This window comes from Copidosoma floridanum, unplaced genomic scaffold (assembly GCF_036245765.1).
Source record: "Copidosoma floridanum isolate Cflo_tuat_1 unplaced genomic scaffold, Cflo_Japanese_pri ptg000024l, whole genome shotgun sequence".
In the NCBI taxonomy this organism is placed as follows: Eukaryota; Metazoa; Arthropoda; class Insecta; order Hymenoptera; family Encyrtidae; genus Copidosoma; species Copidosoma floridanum.
Genome location: NW_028321901.1, coordinates 284,150 through 307,022, shown reverse-complemented (window position 1 = coordinate 307,022; position 22,873 = coordinate 284,150). Strand labels below are relative to the sequence as shown.

At 34.4% G+C, this 22,873-nt stretch overlaps 1 protein-coding gene across 2 annotated transcripts in view; it reads right to left on the bottom strand.

The window, feature by feature from the left end:
- The window catches only part of LOC106645029 (mitochondrial import inner membrane translocase subunit TIM50-C), a 489,498-nt gene that overhangs the window by 382,184 nt on the left and 84,441 nt on the right, over positions 1 to 22,873 (bottom strand). The window lies entirely within an intron of this gene.

The window sequence follows — 22,873 nt, the reverse complement described above, 5'->3', positions numbered from 1 at the left end:
CAATTCACGCTTATGTGAGGCTGAAAGCTACTTATAAGTAAGTGTGTTTAAATATCAAATACAATTAACGTTGAAGTACAGGTGTACATGAAATATAAAGGGCAAGCGTTTGTACACAGTGCTAAAAGTGAGGACAGCGAAAATAGGTATCGCGTGATGATAAAGAGGGTACAAGGGTACGTTGGCATGAAGTCTGAGAGTTAGCCAGACTATCTTGAAGTTCATAAGAGTGAAAAAAATGTTCATGACGTAACCACACCTAACCTTTTACTCACTTTTACGAGCTGCAGGCCAGTCAGGCGAACTCCCAGACCCCATCTAAGTGCACCCTGTGGAGAAAGTGGCAGATAATTCGAAAGCCAACATGTTCTGGTCTCTTTAGACCACCATTGATAAAAAAACACGGAGTATCCTGGTAGTAATCTTGTGAGTTGTGCCAAACCAATCAGCTACTGTCCGAGTTGTCCACTCACTTTTTTATATTATGTAAGATCGGAAGTCAGCCCTGAATAAAGTGAAGCCAATCAGCACAGAGCTGACGCTTGGGCCACTTTATCTTTCTACCCTCTCTATGCAATGGCTGATCGAAGCGTCATATAATGATTAGGTAAGAAAATGCGTGTTTGATTTGTTTTAGCGAATTTTCAATCCCAGTTTTGTTTTCTAATTGTGAATGTTATTTTTTTCTAGTCAGTATGCCAGTAACATATAATCCGTCGTATATTGTAGAATTTTCGTGGTCAAGGCAAGTCCAGAACAACACGTACTTTGCCTTTTGCAAAAAAAAATCTTCAAGATCGGCACGATAGGAAGGTCTTTATTTGTCAGCCACTATATGGGGGTAAGCATTGTTAGCTGCTTCCAGATTAGCTAGAAACCCCGCCAGTATAAGAATTTTTCTTATGAAGAACATAAACATCTGATCAGTGCTTTTTGAATCTGTACTTTTCATGGAACGCCTGAGCACTGGAGATCAACGAAGAAAAATATTAAGTCCAAGTAACCATCGGCCGTATGCGGTGCACGCAAAAGTATACATATTTATTTACGGCTTTACTGATTAGATATAGGAACTGAAAATAAATAGCACACAGCATGCTAGTCGGTTGATCCAGATTTCCAGCTCATCCACGGGCTGTCGAGACGTTTGCGAGACTCGAGTATGGATTAAGTATCGCATCAAAAATAGACTGATAAATGCCAATGGACGTAAGATTCAGTTTTGCGGTAACTAATTTATTTTTTATTTTTTTTTTTGCTGTTTTAAGTACTGGCGACACGGCGTCCCTGCTGCTTCCACTAATCTGACTCTCATTAAAAGAATCCAGCAGACATTAAGGCACCTTCAATCGATAAATTGGTGGTAGAGCAAGCAGAAAACATCCACACCACGCCTAGCATCTTTGATGCAGAAATCCTTTAACCAAAAAAATGTCACAAAGATATAGCTTTAATCTTACTAATGTATAAAGCAGAAGCGCTAAAACCGTTGTAATTGCTAACCACGAAAACTACTGAACCGATTTTGTTGAAATTTTGCACACTGATTCATGATACTTCCTAGATGGTTTTAGTATAGTTTTTATCTTAAAAAATTTAATAACAATAGCAATAAATGAGCTTAAAGTTTTACAAAAACGTGCCAGCTTTTCACTTTAGTTCAGTAAAATCCGCTAGGTGGCGTCGACATAAAATCGAAGCTACCTGCAACATAATTAAATAAGTGTGGTTATAAAAGGCTGGAGCGTCTCCATAGTGTCGTAGTCGAGTTTCGGAAATTCAACGAGCTGTACAGAGAATGCTGATAATAGTCTTGCAGCTGGGTATCCCGGTTACGGACGACACTCTTCTCCAAGGGGGAAGGGACCTACGTGTCCATTCACCCTGAATCTCGACGAGTGCGATCAAAAAAAAAATATTAATTTCAACCGATGCCGTCTCTGCCACAATACCAGAAGACATATCTGGCCAGAGCACAATCTGCTCCAACTCATCAGAGTTGTGAGGGAGTTCCACCATCCCACCTGGTGCAGTTAGAGAATTTGTGGCTACAAATATAAGCAAGGGAAGAAAACAGCTCTGAGCTCTGAGGGGCATGGGCAGCCACAACGGCTACCTTCTTGGTCGTCGCGTCCCCAATGCGCTTACCCACATGTTCCCGTCTAACGATGAGCAGTTGGTTATCCGGGAAACGACCCGAGACGAGATATTTTTTGGTCAGCAGTGTACATCCCTCCATCACAGTCTCCGTATATCGAGTATCGAGACTCCCAGGGTAAGAATCAAGCAACCGTCGCCAGCTCTTCATCATCAGGAATAACGAATAACTGTTCGTACGAAGTTTCATCACTGGCGCTTTTTAGGGCCATTATAAGTATTTACGTTCCCTACTTAACCATCAATTTCATCGGTTTTTTTTAGGATCCACCTAAGTGTAAACTACCTTGCCAACAAATACATTTTTATTACCATTTCCGGAAGCGATTCGTCATCTAAAAGACTATATAAACTAAAGATGGGCACTATTAAACCAAGTCAGCTATTCACTAGCAGACGCACAACGTCACCTGCGGAGTTGTTCTTCGCAAGGCTAGAAAATCCGGTGACCGACGACCCTATACTACCCTCTCGACTCTAAGCATTCAACCAGGAATCACTGATCCTCTCCAAGGTCTGCGCTGGGCAAACCTATAACAGCTATGAAGGAAAAAAAACTTGAGCCAACGGGACAGCCTCCACTGGACAAGTATCACTAACCAATCTCCCCATCTAAGATCATCAAAACAACTGAATCTGCAAATAAAAAAGGTTTAGACACTAACGTCTTCGACTTTATACAGGGAGACGTTGGGAAAGAGCACTACAACTAGCCCCAAAGCTTCAGACTTTGTAATTTTTCTCCCAATCAGTCTGGGTCTTCAACAGCAAGCCAGAAAAGATCACCCTGAGGTATCCAGGTCACAATTGCTGTTAACTGCAGTCAAAAAAGAGTTAACTTAAAAAGCTCACCGGCCTTTTTTAGGGCCATCGGACGTCGAACTACCTTGTTAACAAATATATTAGAACTTAACAAAGTTGACAGAAAACAGCCTCTAGGGGTCACAAAAATTTTAAGCATGCCAAAAGTCGCAAGAGGGTGAATTGAAAGAAAAACTTCAAGTGTATCTAATAAATACAATTTTACTTAGGCGTCAAGAAACTGACGCAGAAAATTTATCGAAATTAAAACAGCAACGTCAAAATCGACAACTAAAGAGTCCATTACGTGAGAGATCAGCTTTTCATTGTACCCTCACAGCAATCTCTGAAATCTTTAAAGATCCTACTTCAGATTTTTTAATGAGTAGAAAATGTATTTGTGTTTTTGTGGCAATAAAAATGTAGGGTTTAAGGTCCAGGACTTTGTTGTCCTGGTAATAAAGTTGTGAGATATGAGAAAAAAAATTTTTTTGTAATATAAATTTTTTGGGGGTTTAAAATCATAACAGCTTTAAAAAATAGCCGTTTTCGTGAATTACACGGGAGAAACTGTAAATCAACGGCTTCTTATGGCCACTGATTATTTTATGGCATAAAGAACGCACGGTACTTTTTAGCATAATAATTTTTTTGAATTCTTACACCTCATTATTTAACCAAATAATCTATATGGATTCCGAAAAAATATGTTTTTAATAAGAAGATTTTTGTTCTGAGATGTATCAGGAATATGTGTAAAATTTCTAACTGAAAATGTTTCACATTACGTGTCAACACACTACGGTGTTTTATTTAGTAAGTCTCGGGCGAAGCCGAGACGGGGGGCTGCTAGTGCTTTATAATTGCAGAACTTTAATGCTTTTGCAAGATATAGTTTATGGTGCCTAAACGCAGTTATGAAACAATTTTTTTATTGCACTGCCACAGATTCAGCTACAATTTTTCCTTACATTTTCCTAGAGAGCGAAAATGCTGGGAAAATACTTCGAGGAGTATCCTACTCCATCGTGTTTGGATTAGCACCTTACTTTCAACAGCACTTGCAGTCAAGACTTGACCACTGCGAATTTATCAGCATAGTATTTGATGAAGCTTTGAGTTCATTTTGACAAAAGTAGCAAATGCATATAATAGCTACATTTTGAGATGATATAGTAGACCGAGTTGTAACTAGATACATAATCTTTGCACTGGTCTCAAAAAACCGTGGGAAATAACGAGAACAAAGTGATCGAAGTATCGATGGATGGGCCTTATGTGAACTTTCTGATGCTACGAAATCTCGAAACAAAATTTAAAGACGAGTGAGGTTTTGATCTTCTTAAATTATGTAGTTAAGGACTTTGTGTAGTTCATGGCTGATGATGTGTCCATTTTACCAGCACAACTGGATCAGAAATCTGTTCTATGCAATGTCACTTTACACAGTGTACAGAACTTAAGAAGCTAGCCACGAAAGCACTCAGACTTCTTTCTCATTTCCGTAACTGGTTTCGTAAGGCCCAGAACGAGAGATCAAAGAATCCTTTGAATAAAAATCATAGAAATTTCAGCAAAGTCGTTAAATGTCTCAGTAATTCTCTTTTGTATCTCTTCTGTGTTCTAGTAATTCTAGACTTGCTTTTTGTTTCTATTGCTCCGATAGTAGAACTATTTCTGATGAAATCTTTGTCAAAAAAACCAATGGCACTCCATGCTGTTTATGATGCTGTTATAGAGACTAATGGTGTTCTCAACGTAGATAAGACCAAAGAAATGATATGAGCCATAAGATGCGCGAATGGCAAGTGTAAAGAAGCCAGAGCAAAGTGTACTGCGGAGGAAAAAGTTCAGTCAAATTTTCTTACAGTCAAGTGGAAGCAGATGTCCGAAGTTCGTGAGCTAAAAGAAATAAAGAAAAGACTTTTGAAGAAGGCGCAATTGGCTGCCACTAACGTGGAATCCAAAATATAATCTTTAAGTAAACAATTTTTTCAACTTTGTATCCGCAGTAGCAAGGGCCTCCAGAAATTCAACATGTTTATTCCAAAGATTTAAATTCCTTTTAACTTGCCTGTGATAAGTTTGATTGAACATACTTTGCTTCTATTTTACATGTATTTTATAATATAATATTCTGTGAATTATAACTGACTTATTTAGTCTTTAATTCTTAGTAAAAACAATATTGTGTAATACTTACATAACAATCAGTTTTGTTACACCTCTGTTCTATTCTCAATCACACAGCTAACAATTATTTACTATCCCTTATAACCTAAGTGGTATAAAGTTTATACATAGAGTATGTAAAATGGAAAAATCAGGGAAAAAGAACTCATTTTGTTTTCCATAAACGTACTAGACGAAAACAATGTAACCGGAAAATTTAAGATAAGTTACCTGGAAAATACCAAGAAAATTTTTTTGATCTGGTGCTAAAAACCCTGATGACGTATACGAAGTTGCTATAACAAACAGGGTTATTACTAACGATTTTCACAAATTTATAATATATATATATATATATATATATATATATATATATATATATATATATATGCATACACACATATATATACGAGTATATAAGAAAAATATGCAGAGTGCAAACAATGAGAAAAATAAGTAACAATCAAGTCTTTTTTCCTTTTATTTTGACTTATAGTCCATTGCCTGGAAGACAAAAAAAAAATTATTCAATCTTATGTTTTCCAGTAGAAAAAAAATTGGTCAATCCCTTACAGAATTGCTCTCCAAATACGGAAAAATAGTTTTGTCAATATCAAAAGTCGGCTTCATATATTCATTTACCAATTTGTAAATAATTTCTTTCTAAATTTCTTCTTTAGTTTTTTGCTTACATATCTGTTTTGATTACTGCTGGAGAAATCGTTTAACCGACAATCTCTTTGTCATTAAATTTTTTATAAGAAAACACTTTTACAAATCCATTTTTTATTATTCGTAACTCGTTAATGGCAGGAAAGTGTAAAAAAAATATTTTTTATACCGAAAAATTTTCGATCAACTGAAAAAAACTATCGTGATATTTTGAACACAGCCATGAACGAATGTAGATATTAAGTTGCTCAAAATATAGCTATTTGAAAATTGCAAAAAAATTTTTTGTTTTCTGTTAATTAATTTTTTAAAGTAAAACTTCCAAAGCTTGTTACAAACTTCCTGGTCAGTTTACAGATATTTTACTACGTTGAAAAAATTAAATTTAATGTTGATAATGAAAGTAAATAAAAAAGAATTAATTTTTGTGAGTTCTAACGTTTTGCTAACAAAAATTTTGTTTTGTAACTTTAACAATTGCAAACGGCTCAGTCAATTTTGCATACTTTTTTCCCATCAAACGTCATTGTGTTTGTCATAAAAACCCGAATTTAAAAAATAGTTCTTGCTTACTTTGATGCCGAGATACAAAAAATTGGCGTTTTTTGCAATAACGGACTAGAAATTTAATTTCTTATTTAAAAAAATTTTTGTATCATGTACATGTATTTCCGCATTAAACTGCCGGAGTACTTTATAAATTTTATTAAAAGGAAAGCTAAAAAAATCAAGAAAGCCGCATTGTAACCGCCAGGACAGCTCAGCGCTCACACTTGTACTTCTCTTCTGCGACTAGATTGTCGACCAGTTGCAGTGCGCATGGGTCGAAATATAGGCTGTGGCTCTTGTTTGAATTTAAATAAGTTTTTGTGCATAACGATATAGTTACAAACATAGTACTAAAAATTGAACATGATTAATTTACAAAACTAATTAACAAAAACTAAGAATTGTTTAGCAATTTTACTAATAGCTATTTTTTTAGCAGAATTTTATCAAGGAAAAGAGAATTCTTCTAGGGCGCTTCATAATAGTATATTTTATGTGAAAGAATGTCAAATGGCAGTGCACTATTAAACGTTGTATCATGATATATTTACAAACAAGTAAGATCAAAGAATGCGCTTTATAACATTACGAAAAAATCAGGTTATAAAAAAATTATGAAAATGGGAGATACACGCAAAAAGTTTTATGTTATTGCACGTTTTCTAGGCCAGAACTGTCTTATATTGCAAGAATATTGTGAATACAAGAATAAAGCGAATACAAGGGTGAAGCCCTACTAGAGTTTATGTGTGTGTTCACGCTCATGCAAATGTTTGTGTGTGTTCACGCACGCGCATATATGTGTGTGTAATGACTAAAGTTAAATTATGCCGGTATTATTGAAAAAAATAATGGTTATCGTAAGGGCAGAACTGTACTAGTGCAAATAGTGAAAAAAATCCTTATAATTAATATAGTAACAATAATCTTTATAATTAATACATTACAGAAATTCTGTTAAAATAAACTTTTAGATTATCATCTGTTTTCATTGTATAAAATCTTATCACATTATATATGCGACATTTCTCTGGTAAATATCACAAAATATTAAATCTAGTCGTGCATCTTGGAAATAAGCCAAAACTAATACTCAAAGAAAATTAAGTTAAAATGGCTATAAAAAAATGAGAGACAGCTTTAAGAGCTTGGTTTAAGTTTAATACAATTCATGCCTCTGCAAAAGTATTAAAGAACGTGCATGCTTGTAAGAACTAAATTTTTAACAATAACCTTAGGATTCTTGAATAGAAACTTTAAGAAAATCCAGCATTAGCAGACTAAATATAATATCTTCTCAAAAAAACTGAACAATTTTTCTTAACAAATCATTAAAAAAAGAATTATCAAATAAAAAACAATATTTAAAGATATTAAAATACATAACGATAATAAACATAAAGCGTTGAAAAATACGTCGTTGACTATGGATTCAATTAATAATAACACTTAACTTCATAAAAATTTCAATGAAGCTAGCATATTACGCTTCCAATTTAATTACGACTTTTTTTGCGTGGTTCTGAATCTCAGAGAACATTTGTGGCTGTGAAATATATTGACTACAAGGTAGTGAGTTAATAATGTTACACTTTTTAACACTTAAAAACTATATTAAATAATAGAAGGAAGAATAACTGAAGATGACGAAATCTCTTTTTCCTAAGCCGAGAAAGGCTTTACGAGGGCGTGCGTACAAGGCAACGGCCATATTTCATCTCTGTAACTAAACTACTACACAAAGTACGTACACGTATCTGCTCACACTAGTAGTGTACATGCCGCAGATGTTGCTGGTTTCACTGTTTAATATACTAACTAGAAGGTTGTGGATCAATAATGTTACACTTATTAACACTTAAATTAATACATTTTATAACAGAAACAAAGGTTATTTCAGTTTACAGAATTTCTTCTTTTGATACCGAGAGACTCTGCGAGAGCGTGCATACGTGGCAACGGCCATGTTCTGTCTATCTAACTGCATCACTATACAAAGAACATATACATATATCATCTTGCGCTCAGAGTATGTATGCCGCACAATAGATGTCATTAGTTACATAACTGATATAAATTTACTTATATTCTAACATATAAAGCTAATATAAATTTACTTATATCTTAACATGCCTCCTTAAATTTAAATAACATTTAACACTTCTCTATAATTTTCAAACTTATCACGTCCTGTTAGCTCTGTCAGAATATCTGCTACATTTTTGTTTAACAAAAGACAAGAAAACTTTTACAAAATTAATGAACTTTGTGTTGTTCAACAAATATTTTTAATTTTTTTTCAGTTTACTAACACTTTTAGATAACGCAACATACTCAGGTTCAGTTGACGATTTAGTAACACTGTTTTACTTTTTTGATTTTCAAAAAATGTCCTATCAATGTGTTACATGTATCTTATCAAAACGATTGTGGAATCTACTAAAATAACTAACACGAAAATGATAACAAGTCTTGTCCCTACACTTAAATACAACAAGGCTCTAATTAAGTTTTTAAAGTCAATCGCTCTACACGCTGATTGCGCTAGTTCTAATTTTAAATTTGGTTCTATCAGAACTACATATAATTTTGATTTAATAATATCATAATTATTTGCTAATGTTTCAATACACCCCTTTTAATTAAGTGTCATTTTCTCTTTTTCATGATCTAAATCAATATTCATATCTTATTAGGTTTTAATTTTTCCGAGATCCTTTATTTGAAACCCTTTTGACAAAAATCCTTTACTATAATTTACATTAGTTTTAGTTCTACCACAAATCAATAGATCATTAAAAAACAAAATTGTATAAATAGTTCAATTTTCATTTGATAATATAAAAAAGCTGCAAGCATTTTTACTTCTTACAAATCCTAGTTCTTCAATAAACGTATCAAAACATTTATACCAAGCTTTTGGGCTTTCAATCAATCCATACAACACTTTATCTAATTTGAATACCTTCTCAGAGCCATTCTTATAGCCTTGTGGCTGTTTTACATAAACCTTAGCTTTGACTTTATCGTTAAAAAAGGCTGTCTTAACATCCATTTGTTCTATGATTGAATTATTCTCGTAACAAAACGAAAACAAAATTTTTAAAGTTAAAATTTTTGCTCTTGGTATCCAGATATCAGTTAAATCATTTTCCTGGTATCCTCTTACTACTAACCAAGCTTCAAAAGCACCCTTAGCCTGTTTTATTTAAATCCAATTCAAATCGGAAGCTTTTTTATCTTCTAGTTTATTTACACAAATCTAAGTCTTATTCTCATTTAACAATTAATTTTTTATCTATTGCCTTTTTCCAACTTTCAGATTCATAACTATTCATCATATCATTATAAGAAATGGGTACATCAGCATTAGTGTAATTTACATAAATAATATCACTGTATACGAAATGTTCATCTCTGTATCTCTTAAGCTATCTTTTTTTCTCTTACTGAGTGTTTTACAATCAAATTTTTATGTTTACCATTGCAGTTCTTATTTAAATCACCGTTTTTGATTTTTAACTTTGTTTCCATTCAAACTGATTTTTACTGTCGTCTTCTGCTTTTAAACTAATACAATCTGTGCCATCTTCGATGATATCAACATGTCTAGCTACTACAATTTTATTATTAATCAAAACTCTGTAAGCAACATTTTCATAACCCAACCAAATACCTAAATCTGCCCTTTTGTCCTACTTTGAATCTCTTTTTTAATCGAAAATTATTACAAAAATGCTATTTTCATTAATTTTCTCATTTTTTATACTAGGCTTTTCCCCAAAATAATTTCAAAGGGTATTTTGTTCTTTTTAACAGTATAAGTAATAATTCTATTTTCCATATAAGCTGCTGTTCTAACTATTTCTGGACAAAATCTGTTATGTACCCTTATCTCTTTCAATGAACACTGAGACATATCCATTATGTTCCTATTATACTCTTCTGCTGTACCATTTGGTTCATGTACATACAGTTGAAAAACAAATAGTTTTAGGAAAAAATTTTTTTTAATTCTCTTTGTTACAAGAATGGTAAAAGACGTTTAGTAATAGCTGAGACTAATAAATCAATATTCATATGGATGTTTCTTTTCATTCAAATACCAAGTAAAAACATTCGTTAGTTGTATATATATATTACACAGTTGTATGGAAAAAAGTGAGTCCCAGCCCCCTCATCATAATTTTCAAATACGACCTGGACTGATTTTTTAAATACAATTTAAAATCTCGTTACAAAGGCAAGAGACGTTTAAATATGTTATTGCAACACGCTTCTGACACATTTGATTTGATTCTCATGGAGACATTTAAATATGTGTCTGAAAAACCAGAAAATTCTGTAAAAATTTAAATATAGTTAAGTTAAATTTCTTTAAAATATAGATTAGAATAATAATGATTTAGTACAAATATAAATTTGAATTAAAATTTTGGTAGAAGATATCTCGTTTTTAAAGTCTCTTTTAACAGTGTACTTATAAACGTATCAATCCCTTGACTTATATTGAATGGTTTGGTTTTATACATTCAACTATGAATTATGTTGTATTCATAGAACTGAAAAACATCAAAATATTGTATTGTAAATGAAGTTCAATAATTTCTTTAAAATAATCATACATTCATTTATTAACGATTGAAATCTACAATTTTGTCATTTTACTTAACTTACAAAATGAGCATAAAACTTTTGCAGTAATACATGACAAAATTATTATCAGTCAAACTCCTAAAAAACTTGTGAAAAAAGTTATTTTGACAACATGGATTTAGTACTTTTGGAAGATAAACTAATGTGATCATTGACTATTGGCAGAAGACATTGCCGTTGCTTTTCATCCTTAGCAATACTCACATCGTTTGTCCTATAAATTTTAGATACTATCATAAAAACGCAGTAGGCGGTAGTGTGTCAGTAAGCTCGAATTTATTTACCTTTACATTTACGATTCAAAAAATCACCCAGAGATGGGACTTCCTGGTTACGAGACAAAGTCTTGGATGAGCTGGTTATTGCTTAACTGTGTGTAACGGTAATAGCTTAAGGCTCATACCGTCATACGTATGCACATCATCAGTTGAATATTAAAGCCTCCTCAAACAATATTTCAAAAATTTCGGTCATACAGACACCATCAACAATTCAGCACGGAACAAAAAAAAAGGAACAAGAAAAATACGCAACAACACTGATGATATTCTTAACCTTATCGGGCTCTCACCGAGTAGATACATCACTACTACGTACATACAGTAAGTACACGTCTGGGCACACTATTGTATAATATGGTGATATTCCAACGCGCTTGACTTGCATTATATACGCATGTGTAAATATATACTTATTTTGCAAAATAATATTAGAAAAATAAATAACTATATATAAAATTATCAATTGCAAATAAATATCCGTTGATAAAAACATAATATCTGCGACACTTATATTGTTTATATCAACGTTTGCTACTTTTTCTAGTGATAAATAATGTATACTTATACTTTGACAAAAGGATGTGAAATATTTTTAAAACACCATAAATAACAGATACTTATGATTCTAACTTTAAGTTTATAATTAGATGTAACTTTGACCTCAAAATTAAACTATTTTCGCAGTTTCATTACTCATTCTTTTTCGCGCCCAGCTTGTTTTTACATTATTATACTAACACACTTTCTCAATCGATGCTGTAGTGAACAATGATAATACCATCGGAATTACAAGAAAGGAATACGTAGGAATACGTTTTTTTAACACCATAGATTTAATCATTTTCATGGCTTCTATAACAAATATCATCGGTATACCATTCACAATCTGAGATTCCAGGAGTTATTTTCACTCACAACCCTTTTCAGGTGATCCTACGGTAAAAACTAATATAACCATTAGATTCAAAAGAAAAAAATCCATAGAAATACGTATTCTTAGAACCATAGTTTAAATGATTTTTATGGTTCTTATAATAAATACTGTAATAACATAAAACACTATCGCAATTTTTCTCTCACAGACCTTTCCATTCAATACATTAGTAAAAATTAAGGATACCATTAGATTCAGGAGAAAAAAATACATGGGAATCCGTATTTTAGGGTTGGAATTTTAGTGCTTTTCATAGTTTTTATAGGAGATAGATAATTTGTATCACTTTTAACACGAAAATATCACAAGAAAAAGTTTGGTCTTTGAGGTACACGAAAACTGGCTCAAAATTATTTTTTTAGATTTCTGCTCATGTTTTGAGGTGTAAGAAAGCTATATTCTTTGGTAAAGCATAATCAGAAGCAAAAAAAATGTTTACGCTCACTTTAATATGCATCAACCTTGTATTAAGTACTTTAATAACTAACTTTTAGAGTTCCGTTATGAATGCGAGAGATAGCGGACGTGTCGAGTGAGCGCTCCGGATATTAGAATATTAAGAAGGTATTAAAACAAAAATAAAAGAAAATAAAAGTACGAATAAGTGTAGAAAGTTAAGAAATATCGAAGGAGGAAGTGTAAAGTGAACAAATACAAGAAATTGAAAGGATGAAGTGAGATTAGTGAGGTCATGTCAGTGGAAAGGGAACGGTACACGTGAAATATGAAGAGTAGCGAGTAGAGAAGAGGGTAGATGATGAAAGAAGGTAATAGTGAGCGGAAAAACGAGTGACAAGAGGACAGGAAAACAGTGTGAAAGTAGTGGTGGTGAGATGAGAAAAAGTAAAAAGTGCAAAGTGCGAGAGAAAAGTGAGGTTAGTAAAGTATAGGAAAGAGGAAACGGCAACTTGAGAAAGAGGTCGATAAAAAGGGGCAAGCTTAGAGGTACATAAGGAAGGTTCCTGGCCAAATGAAATAGCGGTAAATAAAGAAGAAGAGAGAATAACAAAGATAGGGGTCGATAAGAAAAATTTCTGAAAGACCGACAATAGATAAAAGGATAGATCCCTAAAGGGATACATAAGAAAAATTCCTACATTATTAATTAAGGTCGTTATAGAGGATTTCTGATAGATCGACGTGGAAAAGCCGATCCAGAAGCAAACTGTGATATCGGCAAGAACCTGAAAATGACCGGGAAAGTGTCGGATGTAAATGTAAACACAAGATGTAATGAAAATATAAAATTAAAGAAGCAGTCTTTATTAAACTTCACAAAAGAAAGTAAAGAGAATAAAGATTTGAACGATAAGTTGAGCAGATTGGAAAATAAGTTTGACGATATGATCAGTATTCTAAAAAGGAGAGAAGAAGATTGGAAAGAGGAAAAACAGATGTGGATGTAAGAGAGACAACAGCGGACAAAAGAAAAGAAGGCACTGGAAGAAAGAATAAGCAAGTTATAATGGGAAAAAGAAAAAGATGAGAGAGAAAAAAGGAGACCGAACATTGTGATAAAAGGAGCAAATATTGAAAGAGAGAATCTGGAGAAGAATGTGGAAGAATTCATTAAACAAAAGATCAAAGTGAAAGTAAAGGTAAAGAAAGCTAAAGAAATACGTATGAACGCTGGGCAAAATGTGAGAAAGATAGTTGTAGTAAGGTTGCTAAACAAAGAAATGAAAGAAGAAGTAATAAGGAATAAAAAACATATGGAGAGAGGAGTTAACATAGATAGCAATTTAACTGAAAAAGAAAGAGAGATTCAAAGAACTATTTTAAACAAGTCAAAAGAGCAGAGGAACAAAGGAAAAAATACAAAAGTTGGGTACATGAAGTTGATGGTCGACGGTTAGTGATTTAGGTATGATGAAGGGAAAGAAGAGTTAACTGAAGAAAAAAGCAGGAGGCAAGAATGAAGAGAACAAGAAGATAGAGAGGAGGAGGAAGTGAGAAGAAGGAATGTCAGTATTTGTGCGTGGAACGTTGCGGGAGTGTTAAATAAGGACAGTGAAGTGTGGAAGTACTAGAGTGATTTTGATATAATAGTGTTAGTAGAAACGTGGTTAGAGCAGGACAAGTGGACTAGTGTAGAAAGTGAGTTGTAAAAAATTCAAAGTGGAAGTGTATAACAGCGACAAGAGAGCATAAAAAAGGTAGAGCGAAAGGAGGAATACTATTAGGAATAAGGAAAAAGATGGACAGCAGAAAATACAAAATATGGAGCGATAATATAATAATGCAGAAGATAATATACGGAAATCAGGAGTGGAAAATCATAAGAGTATATAGTCAAAACGTATAAGGGACAATGGAAATTATAAAAGAGAAAGTAAAAATGAAGGAAAGAGAAAGTGTACTAATACTGGGAGATTGGAATGCCACAACCGAAAGAGAAGGAGGATGGATTAATTAAATGGATGGCGACAAGGAAATAAAGGTAAAACAGTCAAATACGATAAAATAAGTAAGGAAGGGAGAAGACTAATAGAGGAAATAACAGAAGAAGGATAGCGTATAATAAATGGGCAAAAAGGAGAAGAAAAAGAATTCACATACGTTGGCAGCAGAGGGGAATCTGTAATAGATTATGGAATTGGGAATTAAGAAGCCTTAGATCAGGTACAAGAAATGAAGATAGGACAAAGAACAAAATCGGATCATATACCGTTAGAGGTGTATTTAGAAAAGGAAGTAGAAGTAGGAATTATAGAAAAGGAAGAGAGGATAACAGCAAGGAGAGATTGGACTCAAGAATTGATCGATCAGTACGGAGAAGGATGAAAGGATTGGAAGTGGAAAGAAGAAAAGGTGGAAGAAAGATGGAAGGAATTAAAAGAAAGAATAGAGAGTGCGGTACCTAAGGTAGAAAAACAGTTTAAAGTGTGGAAACTGAGAGATAGAAAATGGTACGATAAAGAATGAAAAGAGAAAAAGAGAGATTTCAGAAGGATTATGAAGATGTGGAGAAAAAAGAAAATAAAAAGGAGTTATTATATAGATAAAAGAAGAGAGTACAGAAACTGGTGCGAAGCAAAGAGGAAAAGGTTTCAAAGATTAAAAGAAAAAAAGATAAAAAACACAACATCGGAAGGTGAAGTGTGGAAGTACATAAATAGGTTCAGAAAAAAACGTACGAATAAAATGGATAAAAAGATTACAGGAGAAGTGTAGAGAAGGTATTTTATGAAAAAGTTAGATGGGAAGGATGAAGAAGAAATCGGGAAAGAGGATACAAGAAAAGAAGAAGAAAGGACAAATACAGAGGATCAGGAAGAGTTGAACAAGGAAGAATTCGAGAGACAAATTGCAAGGTTAAAAACAGGAAAAGCACCAGGAGAATATAAGCTAGAAAACGAAGTATGGAAGTACATGCCTAGTAAAGTAAACGCAGCCCTTTCAGAACTGGTTAAGACAGTATGTGAAGAAGGAGAATTACAAGAGCAATGGAAACGAGGAGTGATATGCTTGATTCACAAAAAAGGTGATAAAGATAAGTTAGAAAATTATAGAAGAGTTACATCAACGTGCACAGCATACAAAATTTATGCAAGTTTGTTGAATGAGATGTTAAAGAAGGAAATTGATGGTAAATTAGCAGAAAGTCAGTTTGGATTTAGAGAAAAGAGAGGGGTGATAGAAGCGATATACACACTCAAACACATTGTGAATGGAAAATTATGCAAAGCAAGAGGAAAAATATTTGCCTGTTTTATAGACTTAAAGGAAGCATTTGATAAAGTGGATAGGCAGGTTTTAACGGCATGATTAATAGAGATAAACGTGAACGAAAAGTTAAGAAATAGGATTATGGATGTCTATAAAGAAACTAGGAAGTAGTTTAAGTAGGTGAGGAGGAATCCAAGGGATTCTGGACAGAGAAAGGTGCGAGGCAAGTATGTCCACTGAGCCCAACGCTCTTTAATATATATCTAGCGGACTTGGAGAAGGAATTAAAGAGAGAACAAGTGGGAGGATGCAGAGTTGGTAATGAAAAAATATGGAGTGTGTCTTACGCGGATGATATAGTATTAATAGCAGAATGAAAAGAAGGATTAAAAGAGATGCTAAAAAGATTTAAATGGTACACCTGTAAAAAGAAAATGATTTTAAGTGAGAAAAAAGCAATAACTTTAGTATTTGAAAAAAGAAAGGGAAAAAATAGAAGATGGAAGTGGGGAACCGAGGAATTAGAAGAAGTAGATAAAATAAGGTATTTTGATACATACTACAAAAAATGGGAGGAATAATAGACATACAGAAGATAGGAAAAGTAAAGCAGTGATCGCTATGAAAAATGCATGAAACGTAGGTAAAAAAATATTCAAGGATAGCTACAATAGAAGAAGAAAATTATTTACATTACTAGTGGAAAGTATAGCGTTGGTTGGTGTGGAAGTATAGCGTTGGGAAGAAGAAGAAAGGCTGGAAAGTGTACAAAGAAAATATATGAAATAGATATTAGGACTAGATAGCAATACGCCAAATTATATAGTGGAGAAGGAGTGTAGATTCGAAAAAATGAGTACAAAGGCGCTTAGGAGAGCGTTAAAATTTAAAGAGAATATTAGGGAACTAGACATATAATTAGCTAAGGAATGTATAAGAGAAAAAGATAAGGACAATGAAAGATAGAAAGAAGGAAAAGAATAAAAAAAAAGAGTGGAAATGCTACGTGAAGAAAATATAAAAGAAACGAGATTTATAAAAGGGGTGGAATTTAAAGAAAAAGTAAGAGAAAAAGTATTATAGAACAAGGAAAGAAAAGAAAAAAAGAAGAGAACCGAAAAGATAGAGAATTCTCGGTACAACAAGGTATATAAAGATATAAGAACCGAGGAAGAACCAGGATATTTCAAAAAGGATATGCTATTACAGGAAAGGAGACTAGTAGCAAGATTAAGGTGCGGAAATGAATGTAGGGGTAGAGAGTATTGGAAAGGAAAGGAGGATAAGAAGTGAAGATTCTGCAAAGAAGAAGAAGATTATAGACACATATTAAAGAATTGTAGAGATACGGGAAATAAGGGAGAAATAGAGAAAATACTAAGCCGTGATGCAAAAGAGATAGAGTCACTAAGACGTGTTATTCAAAAGAGAAAAGAAGCAGAAAATAAGTTAAAGATAAGAAGAATGAAGAGAGTTTGTAGTAAAGAAGAGAAATGGATGAATTGCAGGACAAGGAAGAAGAGAAGAAAGAGAGAGAGCAGTGACGAAAGAATGAAAGAAATTACAAGGACAAATTTAAGAAAGGAGATAAGTATTGAAATTTTTGAAAATTTTGAATTTTTTGTTTGTCGAATTTTCGAAGGTTATAAATTAATCGTGTTCGTTTTTATAAATGATTATATAATATCAAGGTAAAGTAGAATTTAAAGTAAGTGCAAATAGAAATGAAAATAATATAAGATAATATAAAAATCATTAAATTATCGTGTAAAAAGAATGTCAAATGTGTAACGGAACCCTTTTGAACCCGAAAGGGGTGGAGTATGAAATAAATAAATAAATAAATAAAATAAAAATAAGTAACTTTTAGTTCTAGCTTATTTTTAAGGTTGTGGCTAGAATTTGGTTAAGTATGAAACAAATGAACAAACATTTCATTTCTTTTGTATTCAATATTACAAATTTTTCTTTGTCAAACGTAACTCATGTTAACACAAGCTTCATCACAATATTCCTTAGTCTGGTAGGTGAACCATATAATGAAAAAATTTCTGCAACGTAAAAAAAAATTGTATAAACTAATAACAAATATAGTCATATTATTATAAAAACAATTTTTTTTAATGAAGGCATCATGTCAGTTTTAATTGTTATCGAACAAATGATCGAGATAATTGAAATTTTTTTCATGTTTTAGCTTGTAACTTCTATTCTATCGGTCTGATTTAAATAAGTATTGTAGCAAAATTGTTCGTAATAAAATTTGTTATTATTTACGTAGCCGTGGATTTTTTTAAATTTATCACAATTTTTTATTGCAAAATAGCAAAATGATCCGTTTTGATATCAATTATAATGAAAATAATTGAAAATTAAGGAGCAATAAGTATCTTCAACTATTATTGGCCAGGTGCAAGTGATGGGAGAGGATAGATGAGCCAATATCAGCGTGCGTGGTAGCAAAAACAGGAAACTTGGGGTACCAAATGACTGTTATTTTTGCTTAATTAAGGAAAGAATAACAGTATTTCGTCAAATTTACAGATGTTATCATCACATATGCATAAATAGTATCAATATTATGAAATTGCAGTTACACTAATGTAAAAAAATGAACTATGTGGTGCCAAGAACGGTTGTAAAATGTTTGAATGTATTAACATACTTATTAATGAAGCCTTGTTAGTTTTCGATTTAGAGCACACTCTCAGAAGCAGACGGCAAAAAGAGAGATAAATACGCGAAATAAGACATGATCATTGTGATTTCTATTATTTAAACGTTTATGAAATGTGGGTGTAAGAAAGTGCTGTGTCGTTCAGTGTAACAGTAGGGCAAATACTAATGGAATAAAATTACATATATTTCAATGGTTATCCAACGGTCAATAAAAGTAATATTCATGTGCATTGCAACTTCGACAATTTTCAAAATAATCTAAATAATACGTACATGTAGATTAACTTTGTAGGGAGCTGAAGTTACCGATCGACGTCTGCCTTATTACGACGGCACTTGTCAAATTGCTAACTTCATCACTATGAAATTCTGTAACATCGCACACATGACTACTTTCAACCAACTGTTTACCTTTTTTTAAGGCTTCAGAGTTAAAACAAATTGAGTGCGTGATATTCCTAAGGCCTGTTTTTATGATAAGATCCATTATCAGATGAATAAAAACACTAATTTTTTGTTAGTTAATTAATTATTACTCAAAGTGTGCATCGGTGTATGTTGTTGACGTGTTATGTGGGTACCCGCGGTAGCATGATTTAGACACCAAGCTATATTTCATCAAACTATATTTCAAAGTAACGAAGTCAAAATTGCCATATGAATCATTTTATATTTTAGATTAAAATGAGAGGTCAGCAATACGTTTATAATGACGCTACAGCAATTTTGAAAATATTAAAGTTCAACATGACAAATAATTAAAAATCACGTAAAAATTTTCGAATACAGAAAAAAAATCCGGTGAAAAAAATAATAAACGTTTATTGTCAACTATGAAGATAAAAATCTTCGTTGACATAGAAGTCAGCATGCTAACCACTATGCCACTACCACTACACCAGGGCAGTCTCTGCTTGTGAGACTTAAAGAGAATGGCGACTCCTGGCAAGCCCAAGCAAGTTGCACTCTTTTCTAGTAATCGAAAAGGCTACTGAAATCGTTTTAATCCTTTCCAGATAATTTTTGGAAAAAAGGGTAGAGCTGGCCTTCACTGGTCAGTACGCAACAAAGAAGACACTAAAATGAAGAACTTTTAAGGAAAACGAGTACCCTAGGCGGTTACTTCTCAGAGGGGTTTCACCAACAATTCCAATCCAGCAAAAGCCCAGGTGACTGTCGCGGACCCCATGAAATTCAAGAGGATGGGGGGCCACAAAGACGCTATTCATGGTCAACAGGGACTATTAAACGTAACATAGACTTTAAAAATAAGGGACGAAGACCAAGTCTTTTAAGCATAGGCAGTAACGCCTGCGAAGACAACAACGTGAGCATCTTCAGCAACCAGGCGCAGGAAAAGCCCGCTTCTATGGAAAAATATGGTGTGGATCTCAAATTAAAGTGTAGCCAAGAAATGGAAGAAGTTTAGTCTACCTCTGGGAAGATTGAAAAAACACTTGCAACTATTAACCAGAAGTATGAAAACATGGCATTAGTTGTCAAAGATGCTCTAAAGCACCTCAAATCAGCTGCAACTATGAGAAAAGCTGTTCTTTTGAAGAAACAAAGATTCAGTCATTTCTATAAAGAAGTATTTTAAATACTCACAACTACAGGAACACAAAAAAGATAATTTCCGTCTGCATGTGCAATAATAAAACTATGAACTGTGCCCTCAAGAAAATACGACGAGGATAAAACAAAATAAGCCTATCAGACAGCCCTGAGTAATGCCAACAAGCTATGTCTTTTAAAAAAAAGAGAACAGGCAGGGGTTAGCAAGAGAAAAGGTTCTCCCAAACAACAAAAACGGCTAGAAAAACAGAATAAAAGCGAAAGTATTAGGTATTAATGAAGGTGGCTAAATGACACACCTTCACCAATAAGCTCAAGTTAATAAAGTCAAACTTTGACCCGGACAAAGCTGATATTGCAGTTTAAAGTGTAGTCACAAAAAAAAAGAAGACATGCTGACTAGTACCAAACGCGTAAAAGAAGCGGCAACGTTTTCACATCAAGTAGAAAGTTAGTAGTTGGGCAAGGAGCAGTGGTGCTGAGCAACAAAAAAATTACATGAAAGGTTCAAGATCTAGATGCTACTGTTCAAGGAAAATAGTTTAAAGAAGCTTTTGTGAATATTTTCAGACAGAACAGCCAAAAGCCAAAAACAGCTCCTCTAAAACCTAATATCAGGAGATAGAGGATGGCGTTCATAATTGTACAAATCGCTGGCAAAACAGGTAGAGAATGTAGATAAACTGAAAGGTGGGGTCGTAAGCTGTCAAATTCGAAGAAGAATAGAAGTAACAAGGTGTTACAAATGCCTGAAATATAATTATGTTTCAAGGGACTGTAAAAAAAAAAAAAAATAGAGCCCAAGCTATGCTTCCTATCCGTAAGCTCTAAACTCAAACGACCAGAAGCAAGGGTGTCTCGGCCGCACACAATGTTTCCTCTGCCCAACAGCAAAAAACAATCTCAAAACCAGCAGTGAAAACTGCCCGACATTTCAAAAAGCGCTAAATAATGCCAGGAAAAAAGCCCAAGCAAAGCGCACATAAGACATTGAAATCTGAAAGAACAGAGAAGCTTACTGCAGACCCACGCTGCGTTGAATACATTTACTTATCAGCTAGAAAAGACATAAAGGATAGTAGCACTTGCATGTGATACAGTCTGCAAAACAGAATTAAACATTGGTGCCAGTTCTCAGTTATCTTAAGTCCTTTTCAGGACTTGAAAGGATTGGCACTTCTAGCAATTAATGGCAAGCTTGCTCGCTAAGGGTTGGTTGGTTTTAGGGTGAAATGAAAGCCACGTGGTATGGGAGGGTTTTAGTGGATATGGGTGATCTAATAAAAAAAAAATCCACCAAGACACACACGGTGTAGACAAAAGACTTGTAAAGCATCCTCTTAAAATATGAGGTGACGATGGGAAGTTGGGGTGACTCTCTGTGGTGGCGGTCGTAGGCGCTGATTGGGAAACGCGTGCGGCGTTGGCGTGTGTATCTCTAGCGGTATGGACGGGGGATTCATGCCCTTTGTCTTCATCGATGTGAATGCATGGGCCGGCCCTGCTTGTATTCTTTGTTCTTCGATTTCTGCTGCCACCGTGGGTGTCACGTCAATGCTTGATGCGGGCCCACAAAAAGTAGTACCCGTCGTACATAGAAGTAAGCGGCGGTTATAACATTCTTCTCAGATACATGCATCGCACTTTCACTAAACAAACACAGGGATACTTACGGATTGTCTCAGGTTGCAGGTGGCAGGGGCTTTCCCAGGCTTGCGTTGGATGCCTGGCGTTGGGTAAAGCCGAACGATGAGACCCAGGTAAGTCTGGATAAAAACATCTGATATGGCTGTACGCCCCATAAACAAAAAAGAACATGGTGGGCTGACTAATCTAGGCTTACGACCACTAAGGAGGCTATATGGCGGAACCTTAGTGCCTTACGCCAGCTCGTTTTGTCGGGTTGGCTGCACGGTCGTGGGACTGTACACCTGCCACTCGTCTCACTGGGATGACTGTCGTGAACCAACATGTGCATACATTACTCACGAACACCATTCTTACACTTGTTACTCAACGCCAGGGCAGTCTCCGCGGGTGGGACTGAGGGAGAGTGGCAACTCCTGCTCGGCCCAAGCAAGTAGCGGTTCTCTCTGGTAACAGAGAGGGCCACTGCCCTGGTTTTAACCCTTTCTAAATATTTATTTTTAGAAAAAACGGTTGTGCTGACCTCCGCGGGTCAGTACGACATTTAAAAGATGTTAACATGAAAAACGTCGATGCAAAACATGTACCCCAGGCTGTAACCTCTCTGAGAGAATCCACTAGCAGTTCCGATCCGGTGAAAGCCCGGGTGACTTTCGCAGGCCCCACGAATTCTGAGGGGGGGGGGGGCCCAAAGACGTGTCTCATGGCCATTAGGGACTGCTTAATGTTCCATGGCCCTTTCTAACGGACAAGGGACGAAGAGGAAGCCTGTCGAGTATAGGCACTAACGACACCGAGGACAGCAACGTGTCAGTATTTAGCCACCAGACCCAGGAGGAGCATGTTTCTTTAAAAGAAAGTGGTGCTAAGCTCAGAGTAAAGCGACAGGAAGTGACTGATGAAGTTCAATCAGCAACGAAAGATATTACAGAGACGCCAAAAGCAATCAACAAAAAGGATGGTAACACAGCGAACGCTGTTTAAAATGGGCTCAAAGCCGCGCTTAAATACCTCGAAGAGACAGAGATGATAAGAAAAGGCTTTCTTTCTGAAGAAGAAGTGTTTGCAAACTATTGAAAGG